Raw genomic sequence first — 15,931 nt, forward strand, 5'->3', positions numbered from 1 at the left:
CCAGGAGGTAAGAAAAAGGGGGAAAATAAGAAGAAACAAAATAATTCCCCTCAAGAGAAATCATCTGATTCCTCTCCTTCGGCTAGGAAACCTCGTTACCTGTGTTTGATCTGTAACGATGAGCATTTTACACGAGATTTTCCTCACCGCTGCGAAGTCTCAAAGCTTCTAAAGACTTCTAATACATCTGCGGTATTGACTGATCCTTTTCCAAAACCGGAGACAAATATGGTTTCTACAGACCATGCTTCCACTTCCCAAGTGCTTATGCTATCCGCCTCTAAGCCGAAAGATGATTTTTTGGTGTCAACATGAAGTAAAGATTATGGAAATCAACCATCGTCATCAAATAACCACGTTGATCGACCTGACCCTTCGACTTCGACTTCGAATGATCTTATTCCACTACCTATTGCACTAGAGTTAACGATGAAACTACCTAAGGGAGTTGTACATAAATCGACATTTAACCCTCGAGCTCGAGCTGCACAAAATTATAATATAGTAGAATATTTGGCTCAGTCACCTTCTGCTATGTCTACGCTCAAGGTACTTTAGAACTATCCCTCCCAAAAGCAGGCTTTGTTGTCAGCAATTGGTGGAGTCGATCCAATTGATTCCAATCTTGTGGTTTTCAACCATGCAGCTTATACGCCATAGTTACCAACACAATTATCATTTCTGATTCAAGTAAATGCCTTGAATAAACTTGTTCATCGAGCCATTATTGACGAGGGGGCATCTAATTGTATAGTGTATATGAGTTTCCAGAAAACACTTGGCTCACCACCTTTGTCACGTTCACCAACAACGTTAAAATCTTTTGACAGTCAGATATATACACCTTGTGGAATATTGAGTAATCTGCAAATCGAACTGGGAGGAAAAACGGTAACGGTTGAAGTTGAGGTAGTTGACAGACCCCTTGACTACAACATTTTACTAGGAAGACTGTGGGTTTATGCCATTACTGCCGTGGTTTCAACATACTTTCGTATGATTGCATTCCCTCATAAAGGTGGAATCACAGTTATCGACCAACTCACCTTCTTCGACTCTAGTTCGCAGGTTACTGGAAGCATTCTATTGGTACACGGAGCCTTGCTATCTCTTGAAAACATTGGTGTAGGTCTCTTTAAAGACTCTTCCCTAATGGATACTTTTTCACTACCACCACCATCAAATTTGGCGAAAGTGGCAAAAGTTGAAACTTGCAACATGATATCTTCCACTTCATCTGACTTAAGGAAGATTACCAATAGTTTTGAAGTTGATAGTAGTAATGAAATCATGCCACTAAGCCCTATTGAGCTAGCATAACAATCAATTTTTTTGGCTTGCGTGGTAAACCCAAATCCATTTTCATCAATTGTATGGGTAGATCGTTCATTAGAATTTGGTACTTCTTCCGATCCTTTTTCACTTAAATTTTCTATTGATGAAGGAATTGTCCAATCAATGATGATGGAAGGAGAACCATGGGAAGATTATCGTCATCGTTCCCATTTTCCATATCACATCAAATATTATTCAAATGAACTTAATCACCCTTCAATTGTCGATTTCCTTTTGAATTCTGTTTTCACAGATACAGTAGATTCTGAGCGAAACCTATCAAATATTGAAGAAACTATTTCTATCAATATTTCTACCAAACCTAAAATTGTAGAAAACATTTATGTTGGAAAATATTGTTCTCCATCAGAACTTGATATTGATCGTGCTATTTTTCATGAATTTCGAGATATATTTTCATAGTTATATGAGGAGATGCCAGGAATTGACTCTAGTATAGTTGAACATGAAATCAAAATGTATCCTGATGTCAAACCAGTGCCACAGCACCTTCGTCCTATTCACCCGAAGAATGTTGCTTCTATTAAAATAGAAGTTGAAAACATTTTGCATGCTGGTTTCATTACCCTATTCCTCTTACCGATTGGGTTTTAAATATTGTTCCTGTCATGAAGAAACAAGGGACAATACGAGTGTGCGTCGATTATAGGGATGCTAATCAAGCTTGTCCAAAAGATAATTATCCTACTTCCTTAATCGACCATATTATTGATGAATGTGCTAGATGCGAAATACTCTCATTTATGGATGGTTTTTCCTACTATAATCAGATCAATATTCACCGAGAGGACCAATATAAAACTGCATTTATTTGTCCATGGGGCACATTCGCTTATAGGAAACTTTTGTTTGGTTTGAAGAACGCATCGGCAACATTTCAGAGGGAAATGAATTATGCCTTCCATGACATCAAACATATTGTTCAACCATACCTTGATGATTTACTTGCTCATTCACGAAAGCAGTATGATCACCCGCAACATTTGAGAGCTATATTTTTACGGTGCTGACACTACAAAATATGACTCAATCCACACAAATGTGTGTTATGTGTTATTTCTGGTCATCTGCTCGGATTCGTAGTGTCTAAGAAGGGAATTTGACTTGATCCAATTAAGGTTCATGCAATCCTTGATTTTCGTCCACCTGCCAATCTACTACAATTATAAAGAGTCCAAGGGAAGGCTAACTTTCTGTGGAGGTTCATTCCCAATTATGTTGAAATGGCTAAAGGATTTACTCGTTTACTAAAAAATGGGATACCCTTCGATTGGGATCAGGTTGCACAAGTTTCTTTTAAGGCCCTTAAAGGTACCTTGATTAGAGCCTCATTAATCTATTCCCCAAATTATCAGAACAACTATTTCTTGTATCTCACCGCTGCAGATACAACCATTGGAATGGTTTTAGTCCAAGAAGAAGATGGAATTGAACATCCAATATATTATTTGAGTTTCAATCTCAATGATACAAAAGTTAAGTACTCTTATGTCGAAAAGTTAGTTCTAGTTGCTGTTCAAGCTTACAGAGATTTCACCATATATCCTGCTCCGAAAGACCATTGTCATTTCGGATTGCAACCCTATGACATATATTTTGTCACGTCAATTGGTGGGGGGAAATACTCAAAATGGATCATCATTTTGCAGGAGTTTGATTTGGAATTCATCAAATCCAAATAAAAGAAATCTCTAGTCTTTGTCGAGCTTCTTTGCGACCTTCCCTCGAATACCATTGATTCAACTTCAGAACCATCAATTCTGGATGAGTCTCTGTTCCTGATTTCATCATCTGACGCATGGTATGGGGATATATTGATTTATCTCCAGACCCAAACTTTCCATCCAGATACCTCTCGCTCATAACAACGATGTATCCGATACCAAGCCAAATATTATCTGATCGTTGGCGACACTCTTTATCGTCGTGGTATCAATACGATTTTATGAAGGTGCCTCACTCATGAGGAAGCCGAGAAAGTTTTGAATGATTTCCATTCAGGTGCTTGTGGTGGACACTTATCTGGTTATGCTACCACGCAAAGAATTCTCTGTGCCGGTTACTTCTAGCCTAATATATTTAAAGATTGCATAATTGCCTTGAGAAGCTGTCACACATGCCAGATTTATGACCGTAAAGCTAGATTAACACCTGCACCATTGCATTCTGTCATCACTGTTGGACCATTGACCAAAATGGGCATTGACTTCATGATATGTAACCCTACCTCGGTCAGGGGGCATGGGTACATTATAGTCGTTGTTGACTATTTTACCAAATGGGCCAAGGCGATGCCAACATTAAACAATAGTGGCAAAATGACTACTCTTTTCTTTTTCAACCACGTGGTTCCCCAGTTTGGTGTACCACATGTTATAGTTACAGATCGTGGGTTGCATTTTCACAATCACATGATGGCTGAGTTGACTGCTAAGTTAGGACTTTCACATGATAGTTCTACCCCTTATTATTCACAAGCAAATGGACAAGTTGAGGCCATCAATAAAGTCCTGAAGCAAATGCTTCAAAGAATGATAGGGGTTCATAAACGAAACTGGCATTTAATCATGTACTCTGCCTTGTGGGCATATCGAACCTTGGTGAGAAATGCAACTGGATTCACACCCTTTCAATTGGTGTATGGTCTGGAGGCAATCTTTCCAATACAATGCGAAATTTCATCTCTCAAACTCACGATTTACTTGTTACCCAACACTTTTGAAGAAGAAGCGTGTTTCTTGGAACTTATCCATCTGGATGAAACCCGTTGTGAAGCCACATTGGCTAACAAAGTGCATGAGAAATGGATCAAGGCGCAATATGACAGAAATATCAAGCCTCACATTTTCTTAGAAGGAGACCTAGTTTTGCTTTACGATCAAGAAGCTGATAAACTATGAGAAGGAAAATTTGAACCAATTTGGATGTGTCCTTATATTGTCAAGCATGTTTTGGCAAAAGGTGAATACGAGTTGGTGGATTATGATGGAATTCCATTGTCATAACCCCGAAATGGGCCGTATCTCAAACATTACTATCCTTAATTGAGTGTAGTAAAAATCACTATATATACGCTTTAATTGTATGTGTGTGTCAGTGTGTCTTTTATAGTTTTTATGTAGTTAATTAATCTGCTTTGCATTTGTTGTAGACGTCGGAACCTTTGGAGCCATTTGTTGGTTACATCAATGGTGCTAGTCGTAGTACGTAGAACCTATCTTCTATAGCATGGGCCATTTTCACTCCAAGTGGCGAGTTAGTGAGTTTTCAAGGGATTTGTATTGGTCGTTTGACAAAAAATATCACTGAGTATAGCGCGTTGATCGAACTTCTCTCTGATGCCATTTCACTTGGCATCTGTCAAATCATCATTAGGCTAGATTCATAACTCATTGTACTACAACTAACAAACATTTATACTGTCTGAAATCCAACAATTCTTCGTATGTTCCTTAGAGTTCATCTTTTGGAAAGAAATTTTGAGTAAATTCAATATCAACATATTTCCAGAAACTTTAACACATTAACCGACTCATTAGCGAACTATGTGTTAAACAGACATTTGTGACATATCTAAAAGTAAATTTTCAATTCACATAATTAGTTGAATAGGATTGCATATAACCATATATATTAAAACTTTGAAAGTAAAAATAGATAGATGTTTTAAAAGTTTTTACAAAAATTTGGTCCAAGACATGTTTGGTCATCTAACCTAAAAACTCAAAATGCATGCAAACATCCTAAGTAGACCTAGTGATGCTCATGATAGTAGGTCATAGCCTGAGCTATCATGCGCAAGAGCCACATCCAACGAAATGGAACACCAATAGTATGGCGTTGTAGCTTCATAGGTAAATCCTCGATCCAGACATCCAGAATACCAAGGGTTAATCCCTCCACATGATCATGCAACTCTGCCAAGGTCTAGGCCAAATCCAAATCCTGTAGAACCGCTCTCCCAATGTTTCTCTGCACTAGCCCACCTGCCTCCTATTGGTGTCTCATAGGTCGAACAGTACCCACATTTGCATGCATGAGAACAATTTTAGGTTAGTCTTGGAACATCAAAACACAAAAACATGTAGAAACTTAAAAACTAAAAAACATTTTGGTCAAAAACAATTTACCTATAGCACCCCATTGAGCACCCGTTGGTAGACTCAACTCTGGATCTCCACAAAAATCCATCCCTGAATATGGATGCTCCTCGATGACAATGTGTTGTTGATCGAGCCAACTGAATAATGCAGTGGTAAATGTAATCGATGACTGACCAGCATGTCTACCCATCAATTCAACCCATCGCTGCATCCATGGATCTCTAGGACTAGCTATACCCAGTGTTACATGATGGGGTTTTATCAATGGAATTCTTTCTAAGGTAAAAGCAATTAAGAGTGATCCATAGCTAAAGTTCTTGGTCTTACCACTCTTTACCTTTGTTAGCTGTTATTTCAGTGAAGGAATTACTGCCTCACAACAGTTGAATAAAGTTGGCTCAAGACACTCAAGTGCATACTGAACATATGATCTGTTCGCCAAATGAAGTGTCACATTGCCTTCCAACTTTGTGATGGTGAAAAGGATTGTTCTCAAAGGAAAATCATCAATATCTTTGATGATTATCTTTCCATCCTTGCTAGACTGTGTACCTGGCCGACAAAATTGTTGAACATAGTCCCTCACCGACTCCCCTCCATGGGAAGCACCCGAAAGAGATATGGGGGAACCACGTCTCGACAACCATGTAAGAAAGTAAACATCATCGATCACAATAGGGACAACTTTGTCTATGATTTGAAAAGCTTGATCTACCGGATCCCATGCATGAACTAGGAACTGCGATAGTTCTGATTGTTGCCTCATTCCTGACAACTTGAAGTATTTGAGCAACCCACAGTTTTTGAGGGCCTCAATTGTACCCAGATCATTTAGGGAAACCATGTCTTGTTCTTCATGTTATCTTTCTTGCCAAGTAATAGACATTCAGATCCGATGAAAGCTTGAAATCAAACTATAAGCTTAGTTAGGATCCTTTCCATGCAAAAAACTGAAGGAATTTTGGGTCTTTATGGTGAAACAAGTGTGTGACACTCGCCCAACGTAGCCTAGGCAAGGAGACACTGCACTGTAGTGTAGAATGCCTTCTATCTGGGTGCTCCCCAGTGCATTTTTCGACATGCAAGCCTGCACTGATCCCAGGGCGAAAAATTCAAACCCCAGGGGCCCTAAAAACCCTAAAAAATTGCATCAAACAGTAAAAGAATGGTATGAAAAGAAAGAGGATGGGTAGATCTCCTCCTAAGTCCAGATGACACGAGAAATGATCTGTAGAATCTCTCACAACCAGCTGATGAAGATTGAGGTAAAAATAGGGTCAGAGCACAAACTGAATGGTAAATATCAAATGGTGAAAATAACATGGTAAATTCTTGTTTTTATGTTTATTTCATGAAAATTAAATGAATAGAGTTTAGTATTTACCTATTTTACCAATGAAACAGGTATGTTTAATCCATTTTGTGTTGCTTTGAACATATTTACAGTTGACTTATAGAATTTGACGTGCATGATCGTGAATTGAATTTTGACCATAGAGCATACTTTTATCTCTTTTTCAAGCTCTTCTAAACATCGAAAAAGGAACCCCCTTGGAGTCCTCTTTAAGCTATTTTCAGACTCTCGAAATATGAAAATATTGTCGAGCGCTTGTCCTTTTCATCTCATTAACTGATTGGAAATGACATCTACTCAGTATAAGTTTAACCCTTTTTTGGGCTGAGATAGATTATTTAAAAGGAATACGTTGACCGAACATGGTCAATAGGTTCTCTCTTGTATTGTTTTACTCTTTTTTGGACTTGAGAGACAAATCTATGAAAAAGAACTTGTGGAGTTTTCTATTTGTCCCTTTTCAAACTCTCTAAACATGAAAAGGACCAAGTTATCATTGTCGTTAAACTCGTTAAAACATCAAATAGCAACAAAATTGTCCATCATGACAAGACGGAGTTTCACCTTTGCTAGGCTCGTTAAAACATCACATAGCGATGGATTCACCCAAAGGGTAGAATTATACAACAAGCATATCTTATCCTTCTCAAGCTTGACAAAAATAAAGAGGTACTGGTCAGCAATGACTGGGGAAAATGGGAAAAAGGGGTAAACCACTTTATGGCAATAGGTCACGCTTGAACATGACACTTTCACTTCATCATTGTGACTATATGGGTTGGGTTATCTGCATGATGTTCATCATACCTTGGTATATCGTACCATCCATTACTTTTTGTTTTGGGTCAATGTTGCCAATGCATTTAGTGTCACCGACATGTTCAAGAGAAGTCACTCAGTTAAAATTCATCCTTTGCAATACTCATAAACCTTCATTTTCATGACTGCCATTCTTGAACCTTGTGTCGTCAGTCAAATTCCATATCCAAAATCATTACACTTGTTTCGTGTTTTTGATGTGGGATACATCAAGGCCCTCCTGCGATGAGTCACTTCTTTTCGACATCAGCACATTATCCAAGAAGTTGACTTAGAAACACCCTTTCAGTACCTTGAGGCTTGCATACATCAATGGAAAGTTTCTCACTTCCGGCGATAGGTTGACATCACTGGCCTTCGACCGAAATACTTTCTATGGTGTTCGACATCAAAACATCCATTCACACCATGCAAAATGTACTGCAGTACCTTGAGGATCATTATCATTATCGGTGATTTCTCTCGCGTCTGTTAACGGCTTACATCATTGGCTGGTAATCAGACGGTGTCTTCCCATGTTCAACTTTAGATCACATATTCGCATGGTTAGACTTGTACTTGAGCAAAAGATTGAATGAGATAGAAGACCCCAGATCTAGTTTCATCCATCTGGGCTGTGATTTCAGGAAATGTACCAAATCATCCGTACAATGGCTTTACATTGATAGTCATTCCGATCATGGGTCTATATCTATAGACGACTGTTTATGTACTTGTAATGAAAGTTTATATGCTGAGAATGGGTATGCCTTCCATTAGCAATTCATGAGAAAAAATTAAAATATCATGATATTATGTATTGTAACCGATGCAGGTCACCAACCACTTTGGAACCTCATCACATCGTAAAGCATATCACCTGATATGATTATTTTCGACTTCATGCTTTAGGGGGAAATTATTACAAATCCATTTGGGCACATCACTCCCATCATTTAGATTAGTACCATTATGGATCATCAAACCCTAATTTAGATGCTACATGCCCTAGACAAGTCACCTCTTTGAATGCCTCCTTCCCTGAGAGTTATTTGGCTTGAAACCCACCAAAATTGCCTCCTTGAGGGACCAGTGCAGCCTTGGATAGGCGTAAGTGTGCTTTAGTGTAGCTAGGCCCATGTTAGGGTGCTCTGCAGAGCACCTAGGACCACTTTGAACTCCGCTAGGTGAGATTGAGCGAAACATAGAGTTCTGGGAATATTCTCATCTTTTAGAGCCACATAGAATATTCCCCACTTATATTCTCTTATGAGCTCGAAATTGGATAAGGAATGAGTTAAGTAACCTCCTATCCTCTCATCCCTTCCTCCATGGAAACTAACTCTAAGTTTGGAAGTCCATTCAATACGCTCATTTATGAAAAAAATTCCTCATTTGGCCTATAAATTGAGCACTCATCTAAGTGATCAGGGGGTTGGACTTTGAGAATTTGTAAGGAGATACTGTTGGAGTGAGAATTGAATTTGTATGTGAGTAGTGTTATGCTGTCAGAGTGTTATGCTATTGATGTGATGTTGGTTGGAACCCAAGCTGGAAGAGTGATAATGGATCAGACTTCATGGTTGTAATTATTCCTTCTATTCAATAAAGAAGCTTACACACTATTTTCATATGCTTATCTTGATAAATGATGTTTATATGTGTGAATGTATCTGATTCCATTTACTTGTATTCGATAAATCTTCTGATTTGATTGGTTCTTTGTCTTTTGTTTATGCTTGCAGGTACTTTTGGAGTGAGTTAAGTTCGAAAAGGAGCAACGGGAGTACAATGACAAGGTTTTAAAAAAAACCAATATGAGCTAAAAACAAAAAAGAAAACATGGAACTAACAATATGGAAAATGACTTAAAGAGTTAAAATTAGAATGGTGTCCAATATAAGAAGAGTAAAAAATCATGTATAAGAATGCAACATAAAGAGAAAATGAATAAAACTTATTAAAATAAGACACTAATATTTTATAAACAACTTCAATAAATAGAGGAAAATCAATGTAATGAGTTATGGGATTATATGGAAATATAGAAGTAGAAACCATGTTAGTGTATTTTACTTTGTTCATTGTACTAGCAAATAAAAAAATGTTGATTTTCACTAATTGCACATACGATCTCTTAACAAATCAGAAGTGGTCTTAGGTTTTACGTCATGACCAAAAAGACACTTTCAAATTAAATAATACTTGCAAGAAAATCGATATCCCATCTTATCATCCCAAAGGCTACAACAATGAGGTTATTTTCTTTCAAGTGATATCTAACCTTAATCCCATATATGTAACCAAATATTACCCCCAATTACACTATACCCTCTTGTTTCCTTATGTTCAAGGAAGACAAGATCTTAACCAAGAAAAAAATTATACTCATATATTGTAACTTTTTATAAATAAAAAAAAATGAAAGTTTAAGGTGATGCCCCTAAATTCGATTAATCCAAGCCTCCCATTTGAAATATTGACCATTGACTTTCTCATCCCTTTCTCGATTAGAGAAAATTAAATAGGTTTAGAATACATTATAACTATAGCTAAGTATTTAACTTAATGGGGTAAATCAAAAGTAGTTGAATCATGTACTAAATAAGTCATAGCAAAGTTTATTTATGAAAACATCATCACAAGATTTGGATGTCCGGTAAAACTCATCAGTGATAGGGGCGCACACTTTGTCAATGAAACCATACAAGTATTAATACAAAGATCCATGATCGACCATATGAGGATGATTACATAACATCCTCAAGCTAATGATGTGGTCAATTCCTTTAATAAAACACTTCATAAATGACTTACTAATAATTGTGGAGTCAACTAAAATGACTGAGACGACAAAGTGCCATAAGCTCTATGGGAGTATATAATAACATATAAAAGGTTGATCGGTCAAACATTATTTAAAATAGACTATGGGAAATAACTTGTCATCCCCTACATGTCATGACAAATGCAGCCAAATTTTTGTATATTCTTAAGTACAATAGGGATAACATAGAGAGAGAATGACTTCACCAATTGCACATACTTGAAAAATTTGACTGCAAACATGATATCAACAAGAAGTCTAGAAAAATAAACAAAAAACCTGGCATGATAAGACTAAATTTTTGAATATTGATCATGCATTAATCTGTGACAGTTGAGTTGAATGAAAGCCCAAACAAATTGAAACAAGATGGTTATGCCCCTTTGGCATTGAATATATCAAGGATTCAAGTATAGTAGAATGAAATACACTACAAGGGTAGTTTTTTGATTTAGTCATGAAGGACATTTGATTAAAAAAATACAACCCATGATATTATCAGTGTGCTTGTTGGTGAAAATCCCTCAGGGTGCCAAGACTCATGGCTTATGTTGAAAAAATCTATCTGGAAGTCTGATTGATTATCTATTGTACAATATATTTTTATTATTTTTCACTAATTAAGTCAAGTATGAATTACAAAAATTTGTGCTTGTCTAATTTGCACTATAAAATCAACATGGTATCATGTATTTCATGAAGAGAGGCCATTGAGATCACCCCTTGAATACACGTATTCTGCAATCTAATATGTGACAAGATCCTTGACTAGATGACTCCCTCTATCAAGCCTGAAGATAGGCTGAAAGGTGAAATAAAATTTAGGGATTGGAGGACTAGAATGGATCTCATTATTGAAGAGAACGATGTCGTGGAATATGTGGAAGGAAATATTACTAGACCTTAGGATGACAAGGGAAAGGCTAAGCACAAGAAGATGGAAGCTAAGGCCAAGATGATTCTTGTTGAATCCATCAAAGATCATTTGATTCCATTTGTTGCTGGGCTTAAGACTTCAAAGAAAATATTTGATGCCCTAGTAGGGTTGTATACATTCAACAACATTGGTCAAAATATGACCTTGGGGAATCAATTTCGTGATATTTAGATGTATATATCAAATACTATGGCTTCCTACTTCATGAAGATCTATCAGTTGAGAGATCAACTTAAGGCCATTGGAGAAAATATTGATGAATAAAAAATTGTGCTTATGACCATCAATATATTTCTAGATTCATGGGATTCATTCGTAACAAGCATTTGTGGTAGGAAAAAAATTCCAAAGTTTGATTAGTTATGGGTTTCTTGTAACTAGGAGGAATTTAGACTAGTATCAACGGGGAATATTCATAGACCTCAAGTTGGTGAGTTCCAAGAATTTGCAACTCATATAAAGAATGGTAAAGGAAGTATAAATTTTGGAAAATGTAACAAACCCGCTTATCACCCCTAGACCACACTATGGTAGAAGGAGGTATTTTTTATGATAGACCCAACCTCCAAGGTCTTGTTAAGGAAACCGGGTCATTTTTTATTTGTACTTCTTTTGAACTCAAAATAAAAAATAGACTTCTCCATTATGTTCATCTCAACTAGATTTTTTTGGTGATGTAAATCTTACCTCAGTGTGACCTCTAGATCGGGAGATATAGCCTTTCAAAGATCTGCCAATAACTCCCTTCCATGTCACTAGTCTTTGCCACATGGCACCCATGTGGCTTTCCACATTAGGCCATATCATTCTACAATAACATAGCTACCGATCAAACGAGAAAATGACCTAGTCCCTATTTTGTTGAGGTAGCAAAAAATCACTCGATTTTGAAAAATGGTGATTTGGAATACAACTTCTTTTTGGAGCATATTTTTGTGACTTTAATTTTTTTAATGTATCAAGTATGAACAATTTTTTTAAATGTTAGTGATTTTCATGCTGATTTTGAAAAGTGTTGATGCAGCATCAACACATTTTGTTAGAGGGCTAATTTTTGACACTTTAAATTTTTTTATGTATCAAGTGTGAACATTTTTTTTTGTTAGCGATTTTCATCTTGATTTTGAAAAGTGCTGATGAGCATCAACCCTTGTTGTTTAAAGGGCTTAGTTTTTATGCTTTAATTTTTCTAATGAATTGAGTATGGATAAATTTTTTTAAATGTCGGTATTTTCATGTTAGTAATAAAACATAAAACTAAAAATAAAAAAAACATGACAAAAAAAAATCAAATAAAAAAAACAAAAAACCTATAAAAATGTAAAAACCAAAACCAAAATAAACTCGTAAAAAAAATGAATAAAATTAATGGAAAAAAAAATAAAAAATATCAAAAAATTAATAAAAAAAATTTTTTTGTTTTTTTGTTTTGTTTTTTTGTTTTGTTTTGTTTTGTTTGTTTGTTGTTGTTGTTTTTGTTTTTGTTTGTTTGTTTGTTTGTTTTGTTTTGTTTTTGTTTTTGTTTTTGTTTTTGTTTTTTTTTTCTTCTTCTTCGAAAAAATATAATTTAAATAAAAACAAATTAAACAAAAAAACTCCAAAAGCATTTTTTTTGTTAAAAAATCAAATAAAAAATAAAAACCTCATTAGAAAAAAAAAAGCTTCAAAAAATTAACAAAAAAATTAAAATAAAAAATAAAAAATATTTAAATTAAATAATTTAAATAAATAAAATAAAATAAAAATTTAAGAATTATTATTATTATTTTTTAATTAAAATTATAAAAATAAAAAAATAACATAAAATAAAATTAAAAGAAAATAACAGAGAATATATATATATATATATATATATATATATATATATATATATATATATATATATTAAAAAAATACAATACAAAACCGTAATATTTTTATTTTATTTTATTTTATTTTTATTTTTATTTTTATTTTTTATTTTTTATTTTTTATTTTTTATTAAATAAAAAATAAATTGAAAACATATTAAAAAGAAATTGAAAAAAAATAAAAAAATTCGAAACATATTAAGAAAAAAAAGGTTTGAATTAAAATTAAAAAATATATATATTAAAAAACAACAATTAAAATAAAATTAAAAGAATAAACAATTAAAAAAAACATTAAAAAATATCAAAAATAATTAAAAAATAAAATAAAAATATAAAAATTATAAAAATTAATAAACAATATTTAATAAAAAATAGAAATAAACCTGCGCCACCCCCTCCCTCACTCCACTACTGAACCCCCTGATGACTCCCGGCGGTCATGGGAGAGAGGGGAGGGTTGGGGGAATGGGAGGCATGGGCCAGGGTTTTTATTTTTTTTTTTCATTTTTGTTTTTAATTGTTTTTATTTTAATTGATTTGTTTTAATATTTTATTTTATTTAATTTATTTATTTATTTATTTTTACATTTAATTTTTTTTAAGTTTATTTTTTTTAATTTGTCTTGAATTTTGTTTTCGGAGGGGAAACCAGTCCGAAAATGAGATAAAGATAGGTACCTTCTGCCCACGCAGGGGCTACAATTCCAAAAATCAAAATTTACTGCAATGGTAAAATTCAAAATTGATTGCCAAAATTAACCACTATAAAAGAACCAAAAAAACGAATAACTTAGAAGACTGAGCTTAACACTTGACTTGTGGCATGCAAATGCTAGGGGTCCTAGGATGGTGGATTCTCTTCCATGATCAGACACCCATACTCTGCTGAATCTGTATCCTCTGCCTGATTGCCACCTGTGGTGTCCTGTGGCTCTCTATCATCAACCTAAACACCTTTGGCTTTGCTGGTGGCATTGCCTCCCAACATCTTTGACCTGCTTATGGATGGATAATCGGTGGCTTTCTGTGGATGGCTTGAGCTCGGCTCCCTCTGAACATTTTCGTGCGCTTGAGGAGCTTAGTTATTCGCAGGGCTATAGGCTGGAACAATGCACGAGCCAGCTTCCTTCATAAAATCCACTGAGATGATGGCAATGACAATCGGTCAGTCCATGGAGCAAGAAAAATGGAATTGAGCATACTGGGTAGTAGCAGTAAAATTGTCAGTCCGATGAACCTCACAGGGGCGAGCTCGTCCTCTTCCACTACGCGTATCCGGATATCTGCCATGGAAGCAGGAAGAGGAAGGGCTGGGGAGCAGGGAGGTTGACGGGGAAGATGAAGCAGTGGGAGGTAGCGAAGAGGGGCAGATGGCGTTACCGCGGCTACCACTGCACCTACATCTCAAACGATGACGACGACGCATATTGATCTGAGTGGGATGCTACAGCGAGAAGTGAGCCAAAGTGGCAGGAAGCGGGGCGAGAGCAGCAGAGGTGATACTGTAAAGAACAGGGGAAGTCAAGTCTGGGACAGAGGCAGGGGCCAAGGCCTCAATTTGTAGGTTACAGTGTATAGATTGGGAGAAGTGATAACCATTGCCCAGGTCGACATAGCAGAGTAGTCTGCAATGCCTTCCTATTGCGGTTCGAGAGCTTGACTTTGCCGTGGCAGGGTGGCAAGAGCAATTCAGAGGCAGAACGAAGGAGTGCAGAGGGCTTGGCTCCATGTTTTTATGCTTACAGGGGAAGTCTCAATCCGCACAGTGGATTAATGGCAGCGACTGAGGGGCAGAGTTCTGCCTTAAATTCCCATAGGGGAAGAACGGACTACCATGTGGCTTGGCCACTTGCCAGGCCGGCGTCGTATCCACCTTAAATGCTCATCTGCCACCCGCATTCGGGGAATTATATATATATATATTTAATTTTATGTTTTTTTTTGTTTTTTGTTTTATATTTATTTATTTTTTATTTAAAATTTTCATTTTTACAAGTTAATTATGATTTTTTTTTTTTTTTACATTTTTATGGTTTTTTTTAATGAAATTTAGTTGCCACCCCTAGCTGGTTGAGCCTCGCAGCAACTGGGTCTTTTTTTGAAGTTTTTTTTTTTTTTTTTAATAATGTTGTATTTTATTTTTATAATTTTTTTTTTTTTTTTGTAATTTTAGTTTTTTATTTGGTCTTTTTTTTTTTAAAGATGACATGGTATGGTTAATTTTTATTACATTTTATAATTTTTTTTAATTGTTTTATATATATCTATGTGTGTGTTTTGTTTTAGTTTTTTTATTTATTTTTAAATTTGTTTTTTCTTTTTTTTTTTTTTATAATTTAAATTTTATAATATAATTTTTTTTTAATCTCTCATATATATATATATATAATTAATTAATTAATTAATTTTAATTTTAATTTTAAACTTATTTTTTCCAATTGTTTTGGATTTTTATTTTTATTTTTATTTTATTTATAATTTTGATTTTTTGATTTTTTTGATTTTCTTTTGTTTAATTTTATTTTTTTGGTAATTACTTAACCTTTTTTTAAATGATGTTTTATTTTTATTTATTTTTTCTTAAATTATATATATTTTAAATTTTTATTTATTTTTTATTTAAATTTTTCTTTTTTACAAGTTAATTCTATTTTTTTCTTTACATTTTTATGGTTTTTTTGTTTTTTTTTTTAATGAAATTTA

This window comes from Pinus tabuliformis, chromosome 6 (genome assembly GCF_031772625.1).
Source record: "Pinus tabuliformis cultivar Carrire ecotype Pingquan chromosome 6, CPIR1, whole genome shotgun sequence".
In the NCBI taxonomy this organism is placed as follows: domain Eukaryota; kingdom Viridiplantae; phylum Streptophyta; class Pinopsida; order Pinales; family Pinaceae; genus Pinus; species Pinus tabuliformis.